This window comes from Rhinatrema bivittatum, chromosome 6 (assembly GCF_901001135.1).
Source record: "Rhinatrema bivittatum chromosome 6, aRhiBiv1.1, whole genome shotgun sequence".
Taxonomy (NCBI): Eukaryota; Metazoa; Chordata; class Amphibia; order Gymnophiona; family Rhinatrematidae; genus Rhinatrema; species Rhinatrema bivittatum.
Window position 1 is genome coordinate 65,573,769 of NC_042620.1, and position 24,047 is coordinate 65,597,815.

Sequence of the window (24,047 nt, forward strand, 5' to 3'; positions counted from 1 at the left end):
ACCTGTCTAGGATTATAGATAGGCGTGTAAATATTGCATAAAATTATTTTCTGCTAATTCTAGTAACGAATACTGAAACAATTCAAGTTCCTTATGTTCCATGGCATCCTTAAAGAGATTAATTGTTTTATTTTCTTTGGGAAGCCCTGATGTTGGAGTAAATTATGATTTGGAAGTTGACTAGACATAGCAGCAAAATAGCATATATGTCAGGAAAAATGAAAAATCCAACTTAGATGCCTTTTTAGAGGGTTTGCTTGTTCAGTCAGGATACATTTCTGGGAAATGTAGTGCATTTCCTCAATGGCTGCTTAATCAAATTGGCAGTAGAGGATAAAACCTACTCTGTAGACTTGATTTCAGTACAGTGCTGATTCAAGAGGTCTCTAAAACAGCATTAAGGATACATTTCCTGACATGGAGGCTGATGTACTACGCTGCACAGACTTTTATGGGAAAGTCACAATTTTCTGCATGCCGCTTTTCTACTGAGCCTCATATGCTAATGAACCTGGTACCAAAGTTATACGCAGACTTTTCCTATGCAAAAATGTTAGCTAACTTCACTGAGGGACAGATATTTTTTTGTGAAAATTGTCATGCAAAGCCATTTTTTTGCTCAGGGTTTTGCGAAATATATAATGATCTATTTTGCATTTCAGCAGCTCATTAATGATGAATTTTAAAAAAACGTTCACATGTAGTGGAGTGATGCCTGAATTTTAAAAGCCCTGTGTGCATAAAATTTGGGGCTTATGCACGTGGCTGGGCCTTGCACGCCCCACACACATTTTCAAAAGGGCCCAGCCACGTGTGTAACCCCCAATATGCGCAGAAGTGCTGGACCAGCTAAAAGGGGCAGGCCTGGGGGGGGGGGGGTGGTATGGGTGGATAGGGGCGGGGCAGGGGGTGGGCCGGGACAGCACCATGAGATATCCCAGGGAAGCCAGCTGGCGCGCGGAACTTACTTCGTCTATTTAGATGAAGTAAGTTATTAAATAGAGGAAAGAAAGGTAGGGAAAGTGGTTTTAGGGGTCGTGGAGGAGAGGGGAAAAGGGAAGCAGAGTAGGAAAGAGTATAGGGAAGTTCCCTCCCAGTCCACTCCTTAATTGGAGCGGACTGGGAAGGAACCGGGAATCGGCCGATCGCGTCGCTGCGCGTATTTTTCTAAAATTCCCTCCCCTGCACTTGGAGGAGGCCACCTGCCAGCATGTGTGCATGCGGACATTAAAATCCGGCGAGCATGTGCACGTGGGAACCGTATTTTATGACACGCGCCGGGAACCGCACGCACATGGGATGCGCGCATGGACGTTTTAAATCGACTCCTAAAAGTATAAGTTTATTACTTGCAAAGAAGACAATGTGTGCATTTTTCCATAAAGATATCCTCTGCACATAAATACATGCAAAAGCCCCAAACGCTGGTGTTTCTGCACATTTTGAGGAGATTTACACATACAGGGCCTGATTTTAAAAAGCATTTCCATGAGTAAAACAGGGTTTTGCTCAAGTAAATGCACTTTTTTCAAGTAAGTGGGCTTTTGAAAATTGCTACAATAGTATGTTACATTTATGTGCAAAACTCCTTTGAAAATTACCCTCAAAATATTTATGAGCAGGGTTCCCCATTTGCGAATACATTTGACCCTTAGGGGTGAATTTTAAAAAGAATTACATTTGAAAAAATGGCATATATGCACGTATGTGAATTGTTCATGCATGAGCCATGTATTCTAAATGGATCACATATGCATGCATATTGATCTTTGCAAGCAAATGTAAGCAGAAAAAACATGGGTGTGTTTGGGGCTTGTCAGGACATGGCTTGTAGGTACATGCATAAGTTGTTATTTTATGTACCACTTATGCGTGAATGTCATCAACAATGTGCAAATAAATTTACTTCAGATATTTTAAGCGCCAATTTCAAAACTTGCAGAGCCTTTTTCGACAAGGTGTCTGGTGGGCTGGCTTCTTCTGGTGATTGGACATGGCAGCAGGCTAGGAGGAGAAGCAGAAGGGGTGGGCTAACTGGAAAACCCTTGTCCAAAACACTGTATGCTCTGAATAAAAATTTGGTCAGAAGTCTCATGCAGAGCTTTGAGGGGACATTTCACTGAATGGCACAGCATTTCAGATCAGGTGTATGTGAGGTTGACTGACAGACTGGGCCATACTGCAGGGAGGATTGAGTATGACTGGAACTGACTTTACCATACCAGTGTGGTGGGAGGGGGGGGAGAGAGTATGACTGGGACAGACTGGGCTATATTGGGGGTGGAGGAGTGAGTGTGACTGGGACAGACTGGGTCCTACTGGAGAATCAAACTTCACAAAAACAGGGCCCACTGACAGATTGTGGCAGTCATCGAGAGAGCCTTTGGCCTTTTCAAAACATATTTTCACTGCCTGGACAGATTTGTCCAGGCAGTGGGCCACCTTCTCTACAAAGTTCTATGAGATCTTTCTAGTCCACTACATGCTTCATAACCTGGGCAAAACCTGGGCCAACTCTTACAGAGGGGCTTGATGATCATCTGGATGAAGAGGAGGAGGAGGAGGAAGAGGAGGACGCATACAACATGAGTCAGGAGAAATTGCAGAAAATACATTGCCAGGTTCACCAGTAGGCTGTATAGGAAAGGAGCATTCTGATAGAAAGAAATTACCAATGGTAAAGGTACATTTATTTACAATAGTGATATAAGTGCAGAAATAGAACAAACCAAAAATAGACTTTTTCCTTGAAATAAATGCATATCCTTATTGTGTTAAAAAAACCCAAAACAACACTGAACAAAGTTCTATCTTCTTTCTGTCTGTGGGGTTTGGTACAACATTATCCTGCACAATCTACACTTTATATCTAAATGCAGGGTGTAGCAGCCATCACAGGGATGTTTTGGGGGAACCCTTACTGATACCCCAAAGTTTTGCCTCCTGAGGTATCTACCTCATTCTACCTAATGATAGAACTGCCCCTGGCTATATGGGTGGTTAGAATTGTTGTGGTATTTCCTTATGAAATATTCTGCCTAGCCCTGAGTAACTGAGAAATAAAGCATTATTCAAACAGTTTGACAAAATCTCTAAGCAGATGGACAGGAGAGGTCACTGGTAAATAAAGTGTGTGTGTGTGTGGGGGGGGGGGATAGGAAATCCTAACTTTTCTCCCTACAGTTTTACTATTATGATGGATGTTTTATATTTACTGGTTTTATTGTTGTTTTTTGAAGAATGATTATGTCTTTTTTCACTGTTGCACCACACACAGAGTTTGGCTTTATGCAGTTTCCAGTTCAGGTTTTGCTGCATATTTCTGTTTATAAATTATAGTCACTTTATTCTGTATTTGGTAAGGGTTTACAGATGTAACCAAGGTAGAGGTATGCTGCTACCTTGTACGTTCCGTCTATAGCAACCTGACTTATTCTTCTTTCATCATAGGAGATGTATTGGTGTTTTAAAGCCTGATATAATATTTGCAGTGTTGCTTTTTCATGGGTAGGATTTTTCCCGTTTGAGTACTGTTTTGGTATGGGAGATTTAATGTGTTGTAATTTTGGTTCAGTTTACTAATGGATTTCTGAGGGCCAAGCTCAACTCAATGCACTTTACAATAGGCCTAATACCATGTAGGCTCCTACTGTCTTTGCTGCAGGGTTTCCTCATTGGCACCACAGCAGTGCAAATAAGTTTAATATACATGTTGTTGTAAGTAATATATTTACCTCAGAATATTGTACTTTGAATGTTCTTTTTAATGTAATATCTGTTACTATAAATGTATAATTTTTAATTGTGTATGGTGGGGGGGTGCAAGGTTGTAAGCTCACCTAGGGTACCTAATACCCTTGTATGACCTGAGAGAGTCTGCCACACACAGACTCTTATCATTCACCCATCTTCCTCTTCCCCAGGGGGCAAATGCTAGGGAAGGATGGGAGGGTTCCCGGGAGAGCGGCAGGGTTACCAGCTTCCTAGAAATATTATTACTGACACTTTATCTGCCTCTCTTCTGAAATCCTGATCCCTGCCTCCCCCCTTCCCACGTATTTCAAATGACTGAAAGTGCCAGACTGCAAGGGGGGTTCCCCTTTGGATGCCTCAGTGATCTAACCTGAGCCGCGCCTTGTGGGGGGGGGGGGGGCACCATCTCATTCCTCGCCTCAGGTGGCATATTGCCTTGAGGTGCCCCTGCACACAGCTGTCAATGTGAGTGATTCTTGTCTGCCAAAATACCAGCAGCTAAAAATGGAATCTGCATTATCCCTGTGGGTTTAGCAACCTCTCCAAATAATTTAAAATAAAAAAAAGATTGTATTTGAAATTGTGTTGCTTTCTTGCCTGCTCATTCTCTCAGGCAATTTGCTTTGCTCTCATGTGGGCATTTCTTGGGATCTTGTCTGCTCCATCTGTGCTTGCTGAGTTACAGACCCAGCTGGAGCTGCACCACTGAGGATATGCATTGCAACGGTAGATGAGGCCAATGCTGTGATGTTGATGGGTGGCAAAGTGTTCAGTCACTTACCTGCTCAGATGATCTGAATTACGACAAGGTCAAAGCTCAGTATATTGCAAGACTATCCAAACTCAGCAGAACATCGGGAAACGTGGAGAAAGTCTGCAGAAAAATAACATTCCAAGGTGCACACTGGATATGCAAAAGTTGGTTTCTTGCAGCTGCAAAGAATATTTTTCAAAGACATTTGATTTAATGTAACTATATGGAATATCATTGAGTGTGTCTCTAAAACAGCAATGCTTGTTACATTTTTCCCTAAAGGATATAGCTATCTCAACATTTATTTAGCACCGAAAATGAGAGCCATACAGTACACACAAAGAAACTTAAAATGAATTTTTTGTTGCTATTTTTCAGATGTCAGTAACATCTTACTCAACCAATATCTGAATTGTTCCAAACAGTATATACCATATACATTTTTGTTGGACAATCATACTAAGCACTCCCGGTTATTGCTTTTCATATAATCATAGGTTCTATTTTCTCATTATTTTCTATCTTTGATATTTATGCAAATACAATAATCAAACAACTTATCTTGAAGTAGTTGCTTGTCATATTATAATCCGAAAGTCCCGACATGTGCTGTGTTTTGAAGTATTTTTTTGCATCAGTGGATTGTGATAGTCAGATAGTATACGTTTTCATCAATGTTCAGGAGCATTTTACTGCGAGTTCTTAGGCTTACCATAAGTTGAATATTGACCCAAACTCTTAGGTATCCTCTTATTTACTGACTGTGGTAGTTTGTCAGCAGATAAGAAAGTTAAAGGGCTGAAGAAGAAAGGTGAACAAGGGATGTCAGCATCTGTAAAGATTCATTTCATTGCATTCTTATACAACCCTCCCCAAAAACCTTCCATTTTAGGAAGCATATACTGGTAATATCCAGGGCATTAAAAATCTATCAACACAGTTGTTATATTTATATATTTATTTATTTGCATTATTAGTGTTTGGCATTTTTCCTCTTCCGTATCTCTTCAATAATTTTTGAAATAATATGCTTTCCTTTGCAATCAATAGCACATCTCTTAATTTTTTGTCGATGGACATACTATTCATTTATCCTTGGAACCACATCATAGCTTGTTTCTTGTAGGGACACTCTTGGAACATTTTTTTAAAAGCAGATTATAGTTCAGTGAGGTTTCCTTTGGTGCGGTTCACCTCTACTATCTCCTAATAAAACATGTTTCATTCTGTGTTAACTGAGTTATGACTTGACAAAATTCCTCTCACGGCATAAGATTATAGACAGCTGCACCTATTTTAGCCATGCAGAAGTCAATTCTGATGCACCATAACTGAAAGCAGTGCATTACAACATGTACTAAGTTGCTGTGAAAATAGATTTCCTTAGATTTGCTGTACTCTTTGTTATCACAATGCACATATATAATTTCTGCTTCTTTAAGGTGTACTCTGTAACAAAAAGGTCACTAGATATAGCTATCTAAGCCTAGATTTGTGAATAGGTAGGGACTTTCATTTTCATTTTTTATTTTTTTTATTTTTCTCGAGAGTATATCAAGGTTTATTTTGACAATAACAAAAATAGGAGAAAATCAGTGGATACAAATTATTGGTAATTTTTCCGGAACAATATCAAATTTATTTTGGTGGACAGAAGCTTTCCACTGACCCATTCCCTCCCAGCCTGCCTATGTAACCTCCTCTTAATTGATTCTTCAGGTGATCCTGATCCCTTTACCAGGGATGTGCATTTGTTTCAAACGAATGCGCAAAATACGACGAATAAAGCCTTTTAGTTTCATTCAGGGAGGCCTTGAAATGAATCAGGGGCCCCCTAAATGAAACAAATCTTATTTTTTGCATTCATTTTAAATTAATATATCAGTCCTAGGCCTAGGCACAACACCGGGACCTTGCCTAGGGCACAAGCTGAAATCCAAAGCTGGTGCCACAGCCTATGCCTGTGTGCGATGCTGGTGCCTTGGCCTAGGCCTAGACTTAGTCCTGATGGCTGGGAGTTGGCCTAGGCCAGACCCTGTACCCAGCCGTGATGCTGGGTACAGGGTCTGGCCTGTCAACCAAAGAATTCAATACAAAACCCTCACCCTCATCCACAAAAAAATAAACAACAAAGCAATGAACTGGTTTAACACCACCATACTCCCATATTCCACACAAAGAAACCTCAGATCTTCAGACTCTGGCCTCCTCACCGTTCCAAACTCCAAAGCCACGCACCTCTCTTCAACCCGTAAATGAGCCTTCTCCATGGCTGGCCCCACACTCTGGAACTCCCTCCTGCCACTACTCAGAAATGAACCCTCCACACAAGTATTCAAAAAACAACTCAAAACCTGGCTTTTCAGAAAAGCCTTCCCGCCAGATACCTAGCCTCCCCACAAGATCATACCTTGCCCCAAACATGAAACCGACACTGGAGTTACCAAACCCATAAACCCCACCCACAGTCCACCCTACACCCTCCCCACAGCCAAACGTACCCTCCCTCCCCCGCCCATCCCCTTCCCTTTGCCCCCCACCCGCCTTTCAAAGCCCTCCCCCTAGGTCTCCACCCCGCTAAGACCCCATCAAGATCGAAATCGTTTATTTATATTCCCAAGTTGAAATGTTATATTGTATTGTATATTATAATTTGTTCCAATTTTCTTCTATACCAGTCACCAGGCTCTAATGTTCCTATTATACCAGTTCCTTGTTATGATGTAAAATAAGCAGATTTTGCCCTATTTGTTCAGATATCTGTAAACCGATGTGATATCTCAATCGAATGTCGGTATATAAAAACAAATAAATAAAACATAAATAAATGCTGCAGCCTTACCCGGAGGCCAGGTCTCAATGATGGAACCTCGACTGGAACCCAGGCTTGATATGGTTCTGGGGCTGGCCCGGAGGCTGGATCCCAATGCCTAGGACCGGGTCAAGGTGCCAGCATCAGGATCTAACCTCCTAGCCAGGACATAGCATCGGGCTTAGTTTTGGGTTCCAGCCTTGGCATTGGCCCAGGCAATGTGACCCAGCCTCTGGGTCAGGCCCCGCCATCGGACCTGGGTCTGGGCCAAGGTTCCAGCTTTAGGATCCAGTCTCCAGGCTGGGCCATGGCATCAGGTCTGGATCCATGTCAAGGCCCTGGAGTAGGACCCAGTCTCTTGGCCAGGCCACGGTGTCGGGTCTGGGCCTGGGCTCCAGCCTTGGCCAAGTCCCAGGTCTCATGACCTGGCCTCTGGGATGGGCCCTGGCATCAGGCCTGGGCCCAGAATAAGGCTCTGGTATTGGGATCCAACCTCCCAGCCAGGCCACAGCATTGGGCCTGGGCTCCAGCATAGAGTGAGGCTGAGTCATCGGCCCTGAGTATGTCAAGGCTGAGGACACAGTGAGCTACTGCATTCTCAGCCTTTACAAGGCTGAGGTTTTGGTCTGGACCTAGGCCTCACCTGGCCCCGGCATTTTTTTTGGGTTGGTGAAAGGGGTGGGTTGGAGGCCTTGGGAATGTCCTGGTTTTGCTTTTTTAATCGTTTTTTTTTTTTTTTCTTTAAATGTTTAATTATTTTTTTTCAAATTAATGAAATTAATCAAACATTCCACAAACTGAAATTCATGGGAAAAAATCCTCCTGAAAATGAACCAAAAAATGAAAACACATTTTTTTTTCCTGCACATCCCTATTTTTTACCCCTCTCCCCAGCACTTCTCTTTTTTCTCCCACTATCCTTCTGCACTTTCATTGCCTCCCTTCTTTCCAAAAGTATTCTTACCCCTTCCCCCCAAGAATCCTCCCCAAAAACCCTCTCCCTCCAAGAATCTCCCTCTTTCTCACCCCTCCCAAATTCTCCCTCTTCCCAAGCATTGTGCATCCTTTCCAGCTGTAGTGACTCCAGGTCCCCCCTCCTTCCATTTTCGGAGGCTTGTTCATGTTCCCGCGCTTTGCAGTTCAGCCCTGCACTGAACTTCTGAGTCGGTGTGGAGCCAGAGAAGCAGGGGGCCTGCCGGGAAGCTCTTCTGGTTGGGGGGCAGCTGCTTGTCTGTGTCTGGGTAGGTGACTGCAGCATCGTGCTCCAATGGGAGGCAAAATTCTGGGGGGCAGCAAACTGGTTGAAGATTTGCTGCTTTCAGCCGTACTGAATCTCACTCAGCAGAGAACAGCTCTCGGTTTCCTGATCCAGCCCAGCCCTGCCCTGCTAAGCAGCAGGAAGAGAAGAGGGGAGGAGGGGCCGTGAATCTGCAGCAGACAGAGCAAAGGGGGATAATTTGGGGGAGATTAGGAGGGGCTGAGTACAGATCATTGGAGGGTGGGAAGAGAGGTTGGGGATTGGCTTGGGAGTATAAATTTGTGTGTGAGAGAGAGGGGAACAAGGATAGAGAACAGCATTTGTATGTGTGAGAGAGAGAAGGGATTGGTGCCGTGTGTGTGTGTGTGTGTGTGTGTATGTCATATTGGGTGGGATATTAGAGAGGGGATGAAAGGAAGAGCAGGACCAGATCATGGGAGGGACACTTCCCTCTTCTTCTCCTTACCCACTGCAATTCATATCTTCACTCCTTTGATCTTAGATTCTATCCCTCAAATCCTGGAACTTTCCTTCCTACCTCTCCCTTCTCCCCAAATCCTGGAACCCACACCCCAGCCTTTTCTACTCCCTTCTCAATTCAAGAACCTCCCCCTCTCTCCCTCCTCCTCCCCATCTCCCATCCTCCCCATCCCTAGTCCTTTATCACACTCCTCCCCTTTTCCCCTCACTTCATTCCTAAGCCTCCTCCCTTCCTCTCTCCATCCATGAGGTCTCCTCCTGGAACTAATACTTGAGATCCCGTTTCTTCACCAATGAAAATAAAATGAATTATATTATTTACACTAAGCAGGGCTTAATTTGTGGGGGAATGGCCTGGAACGCAGTTCTGGCACTTCTTTTCAGGCAGCAGGGGTGTTCTGCTCCGGCCCCTCCCCTCCAGGCAGCCTGCAAGGAAGAGAAGTGGAGGAGGCGAGCCTGGAGCACATAGAGAACGGCCACTCTGCTCCCCAATCCAGACCCTCCTCTCTTGTTCCTCCTCCCCTCCCCCACCTCTCCTCCCATATTGCAGGAAACAGGGGTAAAACTGAAGCAGACGATGCACAGCGAACAACATACACAAAATGGGTTTGAATGAGCACATGTTTGAAACTTGAGATCATTAGTGTCAGTTGTCAAGGCTTTAACTATGGCCTTGATGCATGGCACTACTGCTCACAACTTTCAGACTTGTGCTCATTCAAACCCCTTTTTGTATCCATTCCCAAGGGCTTAGCATTCTGCCACCTTTTTTCTGGGACCCGAAAAAGCAGACCAGAGCCGGCAGTGTACATAAATTTTGGCTCCCCTGAGGAAACAGAATAGAGCCAATAGTTGTATGGATAATTTATGGTGCCCCACCCCCCACAGCCCTTGGAGGAAACAAACAAAAAATGGATAGTGTTGGAGCTGTTTACCCTGAGACAAGGTCAGCCACATGGCTTTGATTCGAGTATGTGCATGTGTGTGTGAAAGAGAGTTTATACCAGGCCCTAGCCCCACCATAGGTCACACCAGACCCCACTCATCTAATCCCTCTCCACAGTTCCACTTCCTTTTTGTTTTCAAATTAAGCCCTGATACTAAGAAATATACTATAAATCTAATTTATTTGTATAAAGTAATATAAAATAGGGAAATGTTTGCCAATTTACTTCAGATTGTTTATATTTTGGCTCAGCTGCCACAGGAAACTAGGGGACTGTACCTTAGAACTTCTGCTTCCTGTTGTCCAAACTTGAAGGGAGGGGGAGAGTGGGGTGACAGGGGGCACCAGCATCAGCAGTGCCTCGGGGGGGGGGGGGGGACCCTAAATCCATCTCTGCTATTTACACTTTTCAACTACTTGTATCAAAAGACTTAACGTGTTGCAGTAAATTTGAATGTATTGTCTCTAACCTTTGAAACCTTGAGAAGGTACAAAAATTATTCCAAATTCATCTTGTAAAACTGAAATAGTTTATACTTATTTTTGGATAAGTACACTGTTTATATATATATATATGCACACACTCTCTCTCTCTCTCTCTATATATATATATATGTACACTATATATATATATATATATCCATAAACATATGCATCAATACATTGTGTGTTCAGCATAATATGCATGAGTAGATGACCAAAACAAGTGTGTACCTTGACCAAGTGCTTGAGCATAGTTTTGCTCACTTTGGAAAACAGAACACCGAAAAGAAGCTAAAGGAATGTGAGACTCTATCACCGAGGAGGTTCCTGTGAAGGTGATAAGAAGCCAAAAGAGTGGCAGAATTCAACATGCCTAAAGCAGATAAAAAAGAGACTTTAGTGGCAGAGGAAGAGAGGGCGAAGACCGCAGATCTAGCAAGACCTGTGACAGCACAGTAGGCAGAACTTGGAACAAATGGACAGTCTGGGTGGACCAGCTGGTCCTTACCTGCTGACTTCTTTGATGTTTCTGCATTTCGAAATCCACAGTTTTAGATGTGGTAAAATTGCTATCAGTATTTTGACTATAAATACTACATTGCAAGCACTTTATCTTCTCTTTATTTTTAATAGACAAGGAGTTCTGCTCAGCTACAGTAAACCATCAGCTTGGCAGTTTGGAGAGGTGAATATTAATTTAAAGTGGCAGTGCCAGGATTTTTTTTTTTTCAAGATGATAGCGTTGCTAATTAAAAAGAAACAAAATCATTCAAACTCTCCAGGATTGTTCAAAGCTTTATTTCATTCTTGAGATGTCAGTGTTAAAAGTGTCCCTCTCCTCCCAGATCCTTTTATTTAGGTACAGCCACATTCATGAATGTAAGTAAACTGCTGTATTGATCCTTATCAGAGCCCCATGCAGACACAACACCAGTGATCTGCTTCAGCGTCTTGCTACCTCTGCTTTGCTTGGTGAGACGCTCTTTGTTTTTTCATAAAATAATTCAGCCAGGGGCTCCAGGGAACCCCGTTCAGTATATCACCGTTCCACACTTATATATGTAAAGCCTAAATATTGTCTAAACAACTGAAGCATGATTCCATAAGGAGACATGGAGAGATGCTAATAATAAAAGATGCATGCATTTTATTCCAAGCAAGTATAAAAATACAAATAATAAAAAGTATTCTAACATAAAAGAAGACCTAGAAACAACACAAAAATGAAAAGCAATAATAAGAGTAAAAAGTAAGTTTATTATTGGAATAATCTAGTTAATAATGCTGCCTAAAAAAAAAAAAAAGCTAGAGAAAAACATGAGAAGAGAATATTAGCATGCTTTTATTTTACTCAGATTCACTGGGAAAATTGTAGTCACAGATGGCCTTCCATTCTACATGACGTAAATAGTTCTAATTAATAAGCACAAATGAAAAAAAAAAAAACTGCTCCTTTCTAATCACCTGTTTGTAGAAATATTTAATGTGCAATACACGCAATTGGGAACCACTTGCATAGCATGGAAACTAAACAAACTGTGGATATGTTGGGGACAATGAACCATGTCCGCAGCCGCAGCTGAAAATAATGTAGTATTTCTGTCCACACCTATAATTTTTGGCCCATGGAAGACTGTAGATTTATTTGCATTGCCTGTCTCTGAAGACTCTGCCCATAATGTAGAAACTCCTTCCCCTCCTTTTAAGAAATACATTCTTTATCGTTATTAAAATTTGTAATTGCTTAAATGAGAATAGACTAAGTGGTGTATACTTTGTAACATAACATTTTTCTGATTATCAGAGTTATTGAGTTTAATAGACTTTAGAAAACCAAATTGGTCATGTGCTTGAAATCTATAGCCTTTTCTATCAAGAGTTAAAATGACTTACAGTAACAGCTATTAAAATATAGCATTTGAAACTAGCAGATGGAGACTAGAGGGGAAGTTGTTTGGAAAAAAATATATTGTTACAGTAACAATTATTCATTGCCAGCGTTTTTGCAGTGGGGAGTTAAAGCAGTTGTACAGGCTAGATTGGTTCACAGAATCTACTTGTCTGTTTCCTGGATTTGTCACTTCCATTTTCATCATATTCTCAGATCTTCTTTTGCTTTGGCCTAATATTTATTATGTCTTATATGCTAACATTCTCTTTTAGAATAAAAGAATGCATCTTTTATTATGCCCATACCGTTCCATTAAAAAAAAAAAAAAAAAAAGTCCTCCTTTGAGTCTCTTCCTCAGCTCTTTGTGTTCACTTTTTGGGTGCATCAGACTAATGATGGAGTCTGGTATGAATTCAAAGAGCTAAGCTTCACTTTACTTAGATTGCTGGTTCTCAAATCTGTCCTCAAGTACTCCATCCTGTCGTCTTTAAAGTATATCCACAATGAATATACATTTGATAGATTTGCATGAGCTGCACCCCATTGTCTCCAAATATATCTTATACTTTTTTTTTGGTGAATATCCTGGAAACTTGACTAACTGAGGAGATACCTGAGGATAAATTTGGGAATCCTCTAATATAGATTCATTATGATGAGATTGACTTGGTATGAACACTTTCACCCTACCTATATACTACACCAGAGCACCTTTTATCTGAAGATCTATTATCCAGAAAAAAATTTTAGTCTCCAGTCTGTTTTCTTATCTGGAAAATTCTATTTTCTGGAATTTGGCACCTGCTTTTGCTTCTTGCCTCTAATCAATCCTGGGCTCCCCAGCCACAGTTACCTTTCTACTTTCACCTCCCATCACTCTCCCTACAGCTCTGCCTGAGCCCCCCACAGCCTAGATGGATCCCATGTCACCACTTTTAAAATGTGTTCATTAGGCACTTTTCCCTCCCTTGAAGATCACAGTCTCAGCTACATTATTTGATAGAGATGTGAATCATGTCCTCGATCGTCTTAACGATCGATTTCGGCTGGGAGGGGGAGGGAATCGTATTGTCGCCGTTTGGGTTTTTAAAATATCGTTAAAATCGTTAAAATCGTGAACCGGCACACTAAAACACCCTAAAACCCACCCCGACCCTTTAAAATAAATCCCCCACCCTCCCGAACCCCCCAAAAATGCCTTAAATTACCTGGGGGTCCAGCGGGGGTCCAGAACGACCTCCTGCAATCGAATCGTGTTGTCTTCAGCCGGCGCCATTTTGCACCGCCATTTTTCAAAATGGCGGTGCAAAATGGCGCCGGCTGAAGACAACACGATTCGATTGCAGGAGGTCGTTCTGGACCCCCGCTGGACCCCCAGGTAATTTAAGGCATTTTGGGGGGGTTCGGGAGGGTGGGGGATTTATTTTAAAGGGTCGGGGTGGGTTTTAGGGTGTTTTAGTGTGCCGGTTTTCCCGCCCTCCCCCTTCCCCTCCCCCTTCCCCCGATTTACGATTTTTTGACGATAAATCGGGGGAATTGTTATTGTATCGTGGCTCTAATGATTTTTGACGATTTAAAATATATCGGACGATATTTTAAATCGTCAAAAAATGATTCACATCCCTATTATTTGAAGCACTGTGCTCTATATGATCTATGATCTATGGATCACAGTATGGATCAAATAGTTGAGCTGAGACTGTGAGTCACATGGGAGTTAGAGGTGCTGAAGCAGTAGGTTTGAGAAGTGCTGGACTGCTGGATGGGTCAGGTTTGGCTGACCCATCCAGCCAAACCTGAGGAGAGAAGGAGGAGGAGTGGGATCTGGTTGGGCTGGGAAGGTGGGGGAAGAGGAGTGGGGTCTGGTTGGACTGGGAGGAGATGGCAGATCAATCTGCAGGGAGATTCTCATCCACATCATCATCATGAACATTTATTTTTATCACATTTTTCCAACCACAGAATTTAAAGTGTGTTAAAGCAGAAACAGGACTTTACAGCGTATATAGGGTGGGGTATTCAACTTTTGGCAAGTATAGATTGCTAAACCTTACAGGACTACATGTTCTAGAGACAGGTATATATGAATACATTTCATTGATAATATAAATTAATAGGCAGGTATTACAATATAATAGCAGATATATGTTAAGCAGCAAGTGTAGGGCACGTGACTAAGTCAGACAGTGAAGGTTCACCAAGCTTAAGAGGGTGGTGGTTAGTGGGGGTTTCAATTTTCAGCTCATTTGGGGCATGAAAGGCCCAAAATGAGATTGCATGGGTCCAGATGAGATTATGGTTCTGGTTGAGAGCCAAAGGCTTCTATAAATAGCCAGGTTTTTTGATGCTTCCTGCAGGTGAGAAGGGCCAGTGTAAGATGGATTTCTAGTGGTGGAGAGTTTCAAAGGAAAGGTACTGATCCCAAGAAAAGTAATTTCCTGATGTTTGAGAGTCTCATTTTCTTCACGATAGGTACCACTAGGCAGGTCTCTGATAGTGGAGTGTCCTGAAAGGCATATATGGGGTGAGCTTGTTATTGAGATAAGTTGGTGCTTGGCCTTTACACACCTTGAAAGTCAGGACTTGTATTTTGAACAGAGTGCATTAGTGTGTGAGAAGCCAGTGCAGGAATTTCAGGAGTGGGGTCATGTGATCAAAGTTACTGGTGTTTAGCAAGGCACATCTTGCTGAATTTTATATTAGCAGTAGATGGGAGATCATATAGGGCTGTATCACTGTAGCAAAAAAGGGGTCATCAAAGAAGACATGGAGGTGGCTCAGTTGGCACAATTGACTGATTTTGTTTCTGCTTGTACTTGAGCTTGGGAGAGTTGGAAGTCAAGGATATAGCCTAGACTGCAGAATTAGTTGCTGTAAACACCCTTGGGCATAAAATTATTTTGGGCATTGTCATGTAGATAGTCAAATGGTAAGGCTATTGGGGTTTCCACTTTAAAAGATGTCATGGAAATAGTTTGCACACCCAAAGTATTTTTACCGGGAAATAAATCAAATTTAAAAAAAGGATCTCTGAGGTACTTTTATAATAAAATTCAAGAATTGTATTTTGCTGGAAAATGCATAATTTTTCAGGATCTTCACCTCTGGAAACAAGTGTAATTATTGAACAGAATAGAAAGTTCAATAGTGTCAATATTTTCAATGAGGAATGATTTACTTCTGATGCAGATAATTTTTTATATTTGACTCTCACCTGAATTATTTAACACGGTATTTGAATAGAAATCAGTTTCTGTACAAGGATTACTTCGCATCAAGACACTATCAGATAACTATTTTTCTCAGTTTCTTCTTAATGAGAACAAATGTTGAATTTCAACTTTAATTAATAAAATCTGATTATTTGTGTTAACTTTTTATCATTACAGACTCTTCAGGATATTCTGGAATCCTCCAGGTTTCCCTTCAGTTAAGTATGAACAGTTATTCTTATTAACCTGGTTTAACTCTTCAGTGACTAACTATGATCTCTTGTTTGTCCATGTGTGTTTTACTAGTGCAATTTACCAAAATTGTGTCATAGGGCCTCATTTTCTAAAGTATCGCAGGCCTGCGATACTTTAGAAAATGAGGGGCGGGGGGCCGAAACGGGGGGCGGGCCTGTGCTAGCCGGCAGCGATCACACCGTCGTGGTGCGATCGCTGCCGGTTTCGCACCCAATAGCGCCACCATAGGAGGTGTAGCTATTCGGAGCAAAATAGGCAGCGAAAAGGCACTTACCTTTTCGCTGTGTGCCGTCATCGCGGAGTCGGCCCCGGTGACACCCCGACTCCTCCTCTTCCGGGGCCGACTCCGCCCCCATTTTGGTATCGCATGCGAAAAGGGATATTTCATGTGTGAAACGTCCCTTACCGTGTGCAATACGTTTGGAAAATAAGGCCCATAGTTTGTTGATGCACACTTATCTTTAATTCATGTCTGGGTAATACATTTTGAGAGTGCAGCTTGTGAATATTTGATAGAGTGGTGACCCAGGAATGATGTGAAGCTTTGATGGTTTGTTATCGAGGAATAGTATAGGCTGCTTGGTGGCACAGACTGGAACTGGATTACCACACTTGTTCACGAAGTCTCAGGAGACAGTGGGTTACCTACTACACTAACTCAAATCAAATCAATAATAAAGACTGACTTTCTCATACCACCAATCCTCTGCACTCTACAATGTTGCTAATGTGTGTCTTCTAATTGAGACTGGAGTTCTTACTAACAGAAACCAAAAGATAATTATTTTGGCCCCATCTAATTATGCTGGCTTTGTGAGAACTTATATGTAAGAAAAAATATTTAATGATGACTCTCTCTTTCTCATATTCTACTCTTTAATTTGCAGTAAAGACAGGAAGAAATGATAGGATTACTAGTATATTTCAGATTATTCCAAAGTTTTTTTTTCTCTAAGGAAACAATACAGAAAAACATTTATCTACGATCAACATTGCAGCACCTTAATCTACAAGTCTAGTGTACTCAATTTGAAGTCTGTGGGACTTTATGAAATATTTTTCTCTGAGGTAGTATGCATTTTAGTTAAATCAGAATCAGATCATCAATCATCCACTTTTCTCATATCCAGCTGACAATGCTGGCAAAATACTGCAGGTCATCTATAGAAAGTTATCCTTAATTTTAACTAATTCCTTACCTCAAATAGGATTAAGAATTACAATAAACACCACTTTCACACACTTTCATATACAAAACTAGTACTTCCTAAGGTGTTTGGGTATTCTTCCAATTAATCTAGGCTTCTGTGACAGGAATTTATGACCTGGACTCTCTCCTTCAGTCTCCAGCTCAGCTCTGCTCTCAGTTTCACATCATACTCTCTGAAATCCTCAGTAGAGATCCCTACTCCTCTGATGTGCTTTGAAGAAGTAGTTATTATTTACTTCAGGAAACCTATGTATTCTCTAAGGAACCACTTAAAAACCCCTTGGCTAAGAAAAACAGCTTCTAAAATAATTTTTAGTAAGCTAAAAGTATTCTTTTTATGTAATTTACTTATTAAATCTTTCTGTGCTTTGTCTTAATTTAGTATTGTTTTACAGACCTGATCACATGGCTGCTTTGCATAAACACTGAGGTGGTCTAGCATTGCTATAGCATTGATACAGCTTTGTCTATGGGATGGTTTAAGGAGGTTTTTTTTTCTTCTCTGAGAAGTGGTCAGATCTTATTTTTAACCATTTTTTACACTGCCCATTAAATTGAATAAGGAAAATTAATTAAATGAAACCAATAAAAAACTCCACTCACACAGTTTCAAACCACACCAAATCTTTAGGTTAGCTTTACAAGTAAAAGTAACAGTTGTCCTTTACCTTTTCACAACAATATCAGTTATTTTAAACACTTTTAAAGCTAATTATATTTTTAACTTGAGACAAACATTTCTTTTTCAAACCAACACCACCAAACCCCAGTTTCTGACATTTATTTTATCACATTTTAATCACAGGAACCCCAAGGGGAAAACAGGTGGGATAACTCTATTAATATTCAGTTTTGACCCCAAATTCTAACTGTGGTCAGGTCACAAGAATCCCTAAACCAGACCAACAATGTCAAAAATAGGAATTGTATTAATATGAGGAAATGTATTAAACGTATTGATGCCTGGTTTACCAGGGTGCTTTCTGGGGCCTGACATTAATGTGGGAGCCTCTCTCCATGCTCCCCACCAAAAACACCAACTTTTTAAAATTTTAAAATCATTAGTTTAATTTTAATTAAATTTAAAATCTTTTAAAATGCCCTCAGGTACTCTTTGGAGCTTTCTCTCACTGACATCACTTGCTCACATCAGTGAGGATCCCCTTGGTCTTCACTACTATAAAGCCGGGGCTTTGATTTCCACCCAACATGGTCTGTCTCTTTAATTATACAGCAGCAGCATCCTTAGTACTGCCGCTGCACTAAGGCTCCAGCTGCACTGCCCCGACAGAGATTTATTTAAGATATATATATATATATATATATTATGGTACTTTGGGTCTATTTTCAGGCTGCCAGTAGCTCCCCAGGCTCCCGCAGGCCCAACGCTGCCTTTCTTCAGGCCGTCAGGAGCTCTCCAGGCTTCCACGTCCTATTCTGCCATCACATGCATCTGTGCCGCGTCGGAGGGGAAGGGAAATCCCTGGATTGGCTGGCCTCTTCTTGTTTGCGGATCACTGCTGCATTGGGGGAGAGAATCCCTGGAGCAACTGGGCCCTCCCTCATCGAGCTCACCGACACTTTCAATTTTAATCATGGCCCGATGCCGCTTACCGCAGAAATCTGCTGCTGTTTCTGGGCATCTCTAAACTTTAAAAAAAACAAACATTGGTGTATTCTCCCAGGAGCATCTCTAGCCCCAGAGCACCATCGGGCAGGTATTTATTTATTTATTTCACTCTTTATTTACTGTTGCTGAAAGGGAAGATTGTACCTTCTAGAAATGTGTATTAATTTGAAACAAATCCAACCCATTTTTGGTTCATTCCAAATAAAATGGTTTCAAATTGGTCCCCTACAAAAATATCCCCAAATATTCTGGTATTAATTTATTTGTTCTGGTCCTCTCATAGCCCTCAATCACTTTTCCGCTTTCCTTTATTTAACCTGGGGTCCAGGCATGTCTGGCTGTGCTTCCCTGAGCCCCTCAACTCCCATTCCCAGCACAATTCAATGCTAGCCTGAGCCCCAGGGTTTCTCCAGGCCCCCAGATTCTTTTACCAAATTTGCCAGGGCCAGGGACTAGCACCCTGGATTCCACTTACCCTCTTCTTGTGTCCTTGAAAAAGTTGAATAGGTAGAGGCAAAGCCATTCATTGCTGTTTTAGATCTAGAACTTTAAAAATGGTGTTGTCCACTTGGAGGATGGTGCTGAAGTTTTCTTGGTGGCTCACATCATTTTTAAAGTTTCAGACCCAGAGCAGGAGTGAATGTGCTTTGTACTGTCATTTAGGATTTTTCAAGGACCCAGGAAAGGGGTAAGTAGGGGCCAGAGTGGGAGCTTCCCAGACACAGCATATTTGAATGTGGGGTGGAGGGGCCTGGAGAGGCCATGATTAGGCTTGGGCCACTAGCTGGGCATGAATTGTGCTAGGAGTGGGGGTCAGAGAGGCCCAAGGAGGCCTAGCTGGGCAGATCTGGGACTCAGGTAAAAGAATGCAACGGTGGAAGTGTGGGTGAGAGCTATGGGAGGCCTAATTTTTAAATTGCTTTTTTTTTTTGGGGGGGGGGGCATTGTTTTTTTTAGTGCTTTTTCTTTCAGTTTTTCAAACTAATCAAACCAAAAAATGAACTAAAAAAGACCCCTCTCCAAAAAAAAAAGAAAAAGAAAAACAAACTTAACCAAACACTTTGGGGCTGCATATCCCAAATACTTTCAAATGTCACTATAGAGTAGCTTTCGTTCAAGTTGGCCATTGGGGTGTGACCCTCATCTCAAAATGGTGATCTTTCAGAGTTAGGATCAGATGTGTACATTATTTAACCTCTACCTGTATTTTCTATGAGTTGTTGATTCTGAAGTAAAGAGCGATAGACTTGGGTATCTGTGTCTTTAAGTGAGTGTGATGTCAGAAGTAACCACTAGTGGGTATATAACTGTGAGTTCCTAGTAGAATAAATTCCCACTCTTAGGAAGTTCTAGTTCTTGGGTTGTTCCAGTTGGAGTTCAGTGGACATGACTTTTTTTCTTTATGGGGGCCTGCTTAATGTTTTCCATCTGGTTTACTGATATTTACCCATAATGGATCTCTACTGATTCTGTTCCTAGAAACAGATTTCTAGTTAGTTACTCATTTTTAAGCCCCAGAGGAAACATGGACAGAGTGAATTTTCCTTGCTTGGATGGAAACTCCTGAAATTAATGAACTCACTGTTCAAATGTGAATAAAGACTGGATTATCTTTTAGGTGCTACTATTTTTTGTGGGCTAATGGTTTTTGTTGGCTCTGCCGCTAAGGAGAGAGGGTTTCTTGTAACCCAACTGGCTGCATAGCTATACCTGCTGTGAAAATCTATGACTTTTGTGATTTGCTGCAGATTACTTCAGAAAAGTAAACACATTGTTTTCAAGTTGGAGCCACCAAAACCTGGGAATGGCCTATTGGTTGGAGCAGCAGGCTGAAAATCAGGGAAACCATGGTTTAAATCCCAGTGCCCCTCATTGTGACCTGGGGTAAGTCACTTTGTTCTCCATTTCCTCAGCTACAAACTTCAGATCTCATTTACTATGCACTTTTCTCATAGACACAAAATAGGAGAAAAACCTTAGTAAATCAGGCACTTAGATTATAAATTCTCTGGGGATAGGGAAGTACCTACAGTAACTGAATGTAATCTGATTTGAAAGTGCTTGAAATGCAGAAAATAAATACATGTAATCCTAGAGTTTGAATTTGTGGATCCAGGAGCTAACAAGGACTGTTGAAGTAGATGGCTAAGAATTCACATAGGTGAAACAGACAGCAGTTTTCTTTTTGAGTCACAGAGGGGAAGTGTCTTTATTTTATTTCTTCTTCCCTGTGTACAAGAATAATGCATTCCCTTAACCTTTGAGTCTGGTCCTTTACACATCTTACATCTGCTCAACAGTTTCTGAACCTAAAGGCAGGAGGAGAACCCCTGAATGCCAGGATTTTATGGTGTCCCTACTAGGGATAATATGTTCCCCCTTCTAGGAGAACTCATATTATCTAGAAAAACTTATTATCCAGAATGCCCTCAGTCCTGACCATTCTGAATAAAAGATGGTGTATCATAATAGCAAACTTAGGACCAGATTCATAAAGGCTTTTCTCCCATTTTGTGTCTATGGGAAAAGCCCTTAGTGACTCAGGTACTATGGGCCGGATTTTAATATCTACGCGCGGGTGTAGATTTGTGCGCTCAACCCGGTGCGCACAAATCTACACCCGATTTTATAACATGCGCGTGCACCAAGCCCTAGGCGAGCTCCAATGGCGTTCCCTGTTCCACCACCCCCCCACCTTCCCCTCCCTTCCCCTACCTAACCCGACCTCCAGCCCTACCTAAAATCCCCCCTAACCTTTATTTAGCAAGTTTTGCCTGCCTCCAGGCAGGTGTAGATTGCGCAATCCCTCGGCCTAGCAGCCCTAGGGAGGTCTCTGGCCACGCCCTTACCCCACCCTGGACCGTCCATTCCCCGCCCCTTTTTTCAAGCCCCGGGACATACGTGTGTCCCGGGGCTTGCGTGCGTCGTTGGGCCTATGCAGAATAGGCTCGGCGCGCGTAACCCCCCTGCGAGCGTAAATCCAGCTGGATTTACGCGCATAGGACTTTTAAAATTTGCCCCTATGTATGTAGTGATGCAGTGTTAGGTCACTTCCTGTTGCTATACCCACATGGTTGAAGTGTCTTTTGAAAACGGTGAAAACTATAGTTTTGCTGAAAAAAACAAGTGTCTTTTTAAAGAAATGTGGCATGCAGCCCATAAAAGAAAATAGAAGGAAGGGCCACTGTGGTGGCTTTTATGGAGACCGCTGTAGAAATGACTGCTGTGCAGTGCACACAGGCTCCTGTGTCACAGGGTCAGCTATAGCTATTGAATGCCCTCCCTGAGACCCTGGAGCAAAGAGATAGTGAGGGCAGGTCCGGAGGATCCCTTGCCTGGGTGGTTAAGTATCCATTCTTCAGGCTGGAGAAAGAGAAACGAGTCAGTGTAGGCTGGGGTATTCCCTCCCGGGTCCTCAGCAGGATAAAAAAGTCAGAGCAGGCTGCAGGATTCTCACTCACCTGCCCTGGGCACTGGGAGGAAAGAAGAATGGAGTGGAAGATGGAATGTTCCCTCCCTGGACCCTGGATTTCTTTTTCTGGTTTCTGCTTGAAAAGCACCAGCATCTCCTCAGTAGTTCAATGCAATTCTGAAGAAAAGAATGAGGGATCTGAGTGATTTTATTTGTTTTCAGTGACAGTGGTATAATCTAAAATTGTGTTTGCTAGTACTGCTGCTTTAAGCTGAGTTAATCAAAATAATGTGCTACCCTAGTCAAGAAACATAAATAGCCTACGTGTGCTCTAAGATTGCTGGCACTTTAACCAACTTCTTCTTACCTTAAAAAAAAATCTTTCTAAGCAAAACTACTGTTACAATTCGCAGGAGTAGCCATTGTGTTAAAAGTAAAATAAAATGCAAAAACTGTTCATATTTTCAAGGTTATCTAATCATAACCAGTACTTTCCTGACAGAGTGGGAGTCGCTTTTCTTCCTGCTGGTCATATGTTTTTGTTTTTCTATTTTTTTTTCCTTCTCTTTGGTAGAGAAGGTTTCTTTGGGTATTTTTCAAACTTTCCAGTTTAGCAACATTGTTGGCTAAAATTGAAAAGAGAACTAGGCGTTGGGTCACAGGAAGAATTAGATTTGCATCAGTGTTGGAAGCAGGTTGCTGACACTGCGAAAATCGGGCAAAGCATTTGAGACTTCTCGCTTTGTACTTTTTGAATGTCTTTTTTTTTTTTTTAAAGAAATCACTTCAGTTGTTCCTCCTAACATCCACCACCCACCTTCCCCTTCTGGTTCTGACATTGTGTAATAATAGATAATGTTGACATATGCTCCCTGCTGGTTGGAAATGCTATACTTTTGTGAAAGGTAACATTTCTGAGCTATGACAAAATGTATTTTACTTGGACAGAACATAAGTTATTGGGCTGCTCTCAGAATGTAGGCTGTGCAGTACTCGTTTTAGCCTTCTGGTTGTGGGAGACAGTTTCTTGGGACAGTAAAGCTTCATTACAGAGGTATATTTAGTTCCCCCCTTTTCTAGAGGTACTGGCTGTGTATCAACATCTTGAGCCTGTAGGAATTTAGAGGAAGTACTCACAGTAAATGTCTGAGAAACAGCAGTCAAGGGACACAGTGCGTTTTATAACTGTAATTTGAAAAAATGCCACTTGTATAAAAGAGAGTAATTTTTCTTCATTTGATTCTCAAAGTATGGCCTTTACTAGAATGGTTTGAAACTTGAAATGCACACACGCACGCACGCACACGCACGCATGCACGCACACACACACACACACACACACACACACACACACACACCCCCTGAAAGATAGGATGAGAACAAAAAATCTCCATCAGTGGATTTTCTAGAAATCATGTATTTTCACAAAACATTTTTGCAGGGGAGGATTCCTTTAAAGAACTTTTGAGTTTAATGTGTTAAAAGTATCCAATTTTGCAAAGCACTGGTGCCCACTAAACAAATGATCTGAGCAATATTTGGTCTCAGTTGCACTTTATATTTTTCATTAGCATCAAAATCATTCTTGGCCAGATGTACAAAGGGGTGTTTTGCATTTTAAGACTAGGAAAATGTTTGGTACACGTGATATAATGTGATATGAAATAGAACTGTGTGTAAACATTACTGTTCTCATACTTATCAGGTTTTGATCCTTTGCAGAATATAAATCCAAAATCCAGGACCTATGACACACTGAATTTGTTTTTGTCAAAAACTATGGCACGCATCACATAAACATCTGCTTTTAAGGAGGATAAGTATTTGGCAGCAGGCAGTAATATCTAAGCAGCAATAACGGATGTTCCAGAAATAAGGCTCAATGTGATATTGAAAGATTTATGAAATTACTGTTCTTTGGATTGTTTTGTAGTACTGTCTGCCTTTTCAT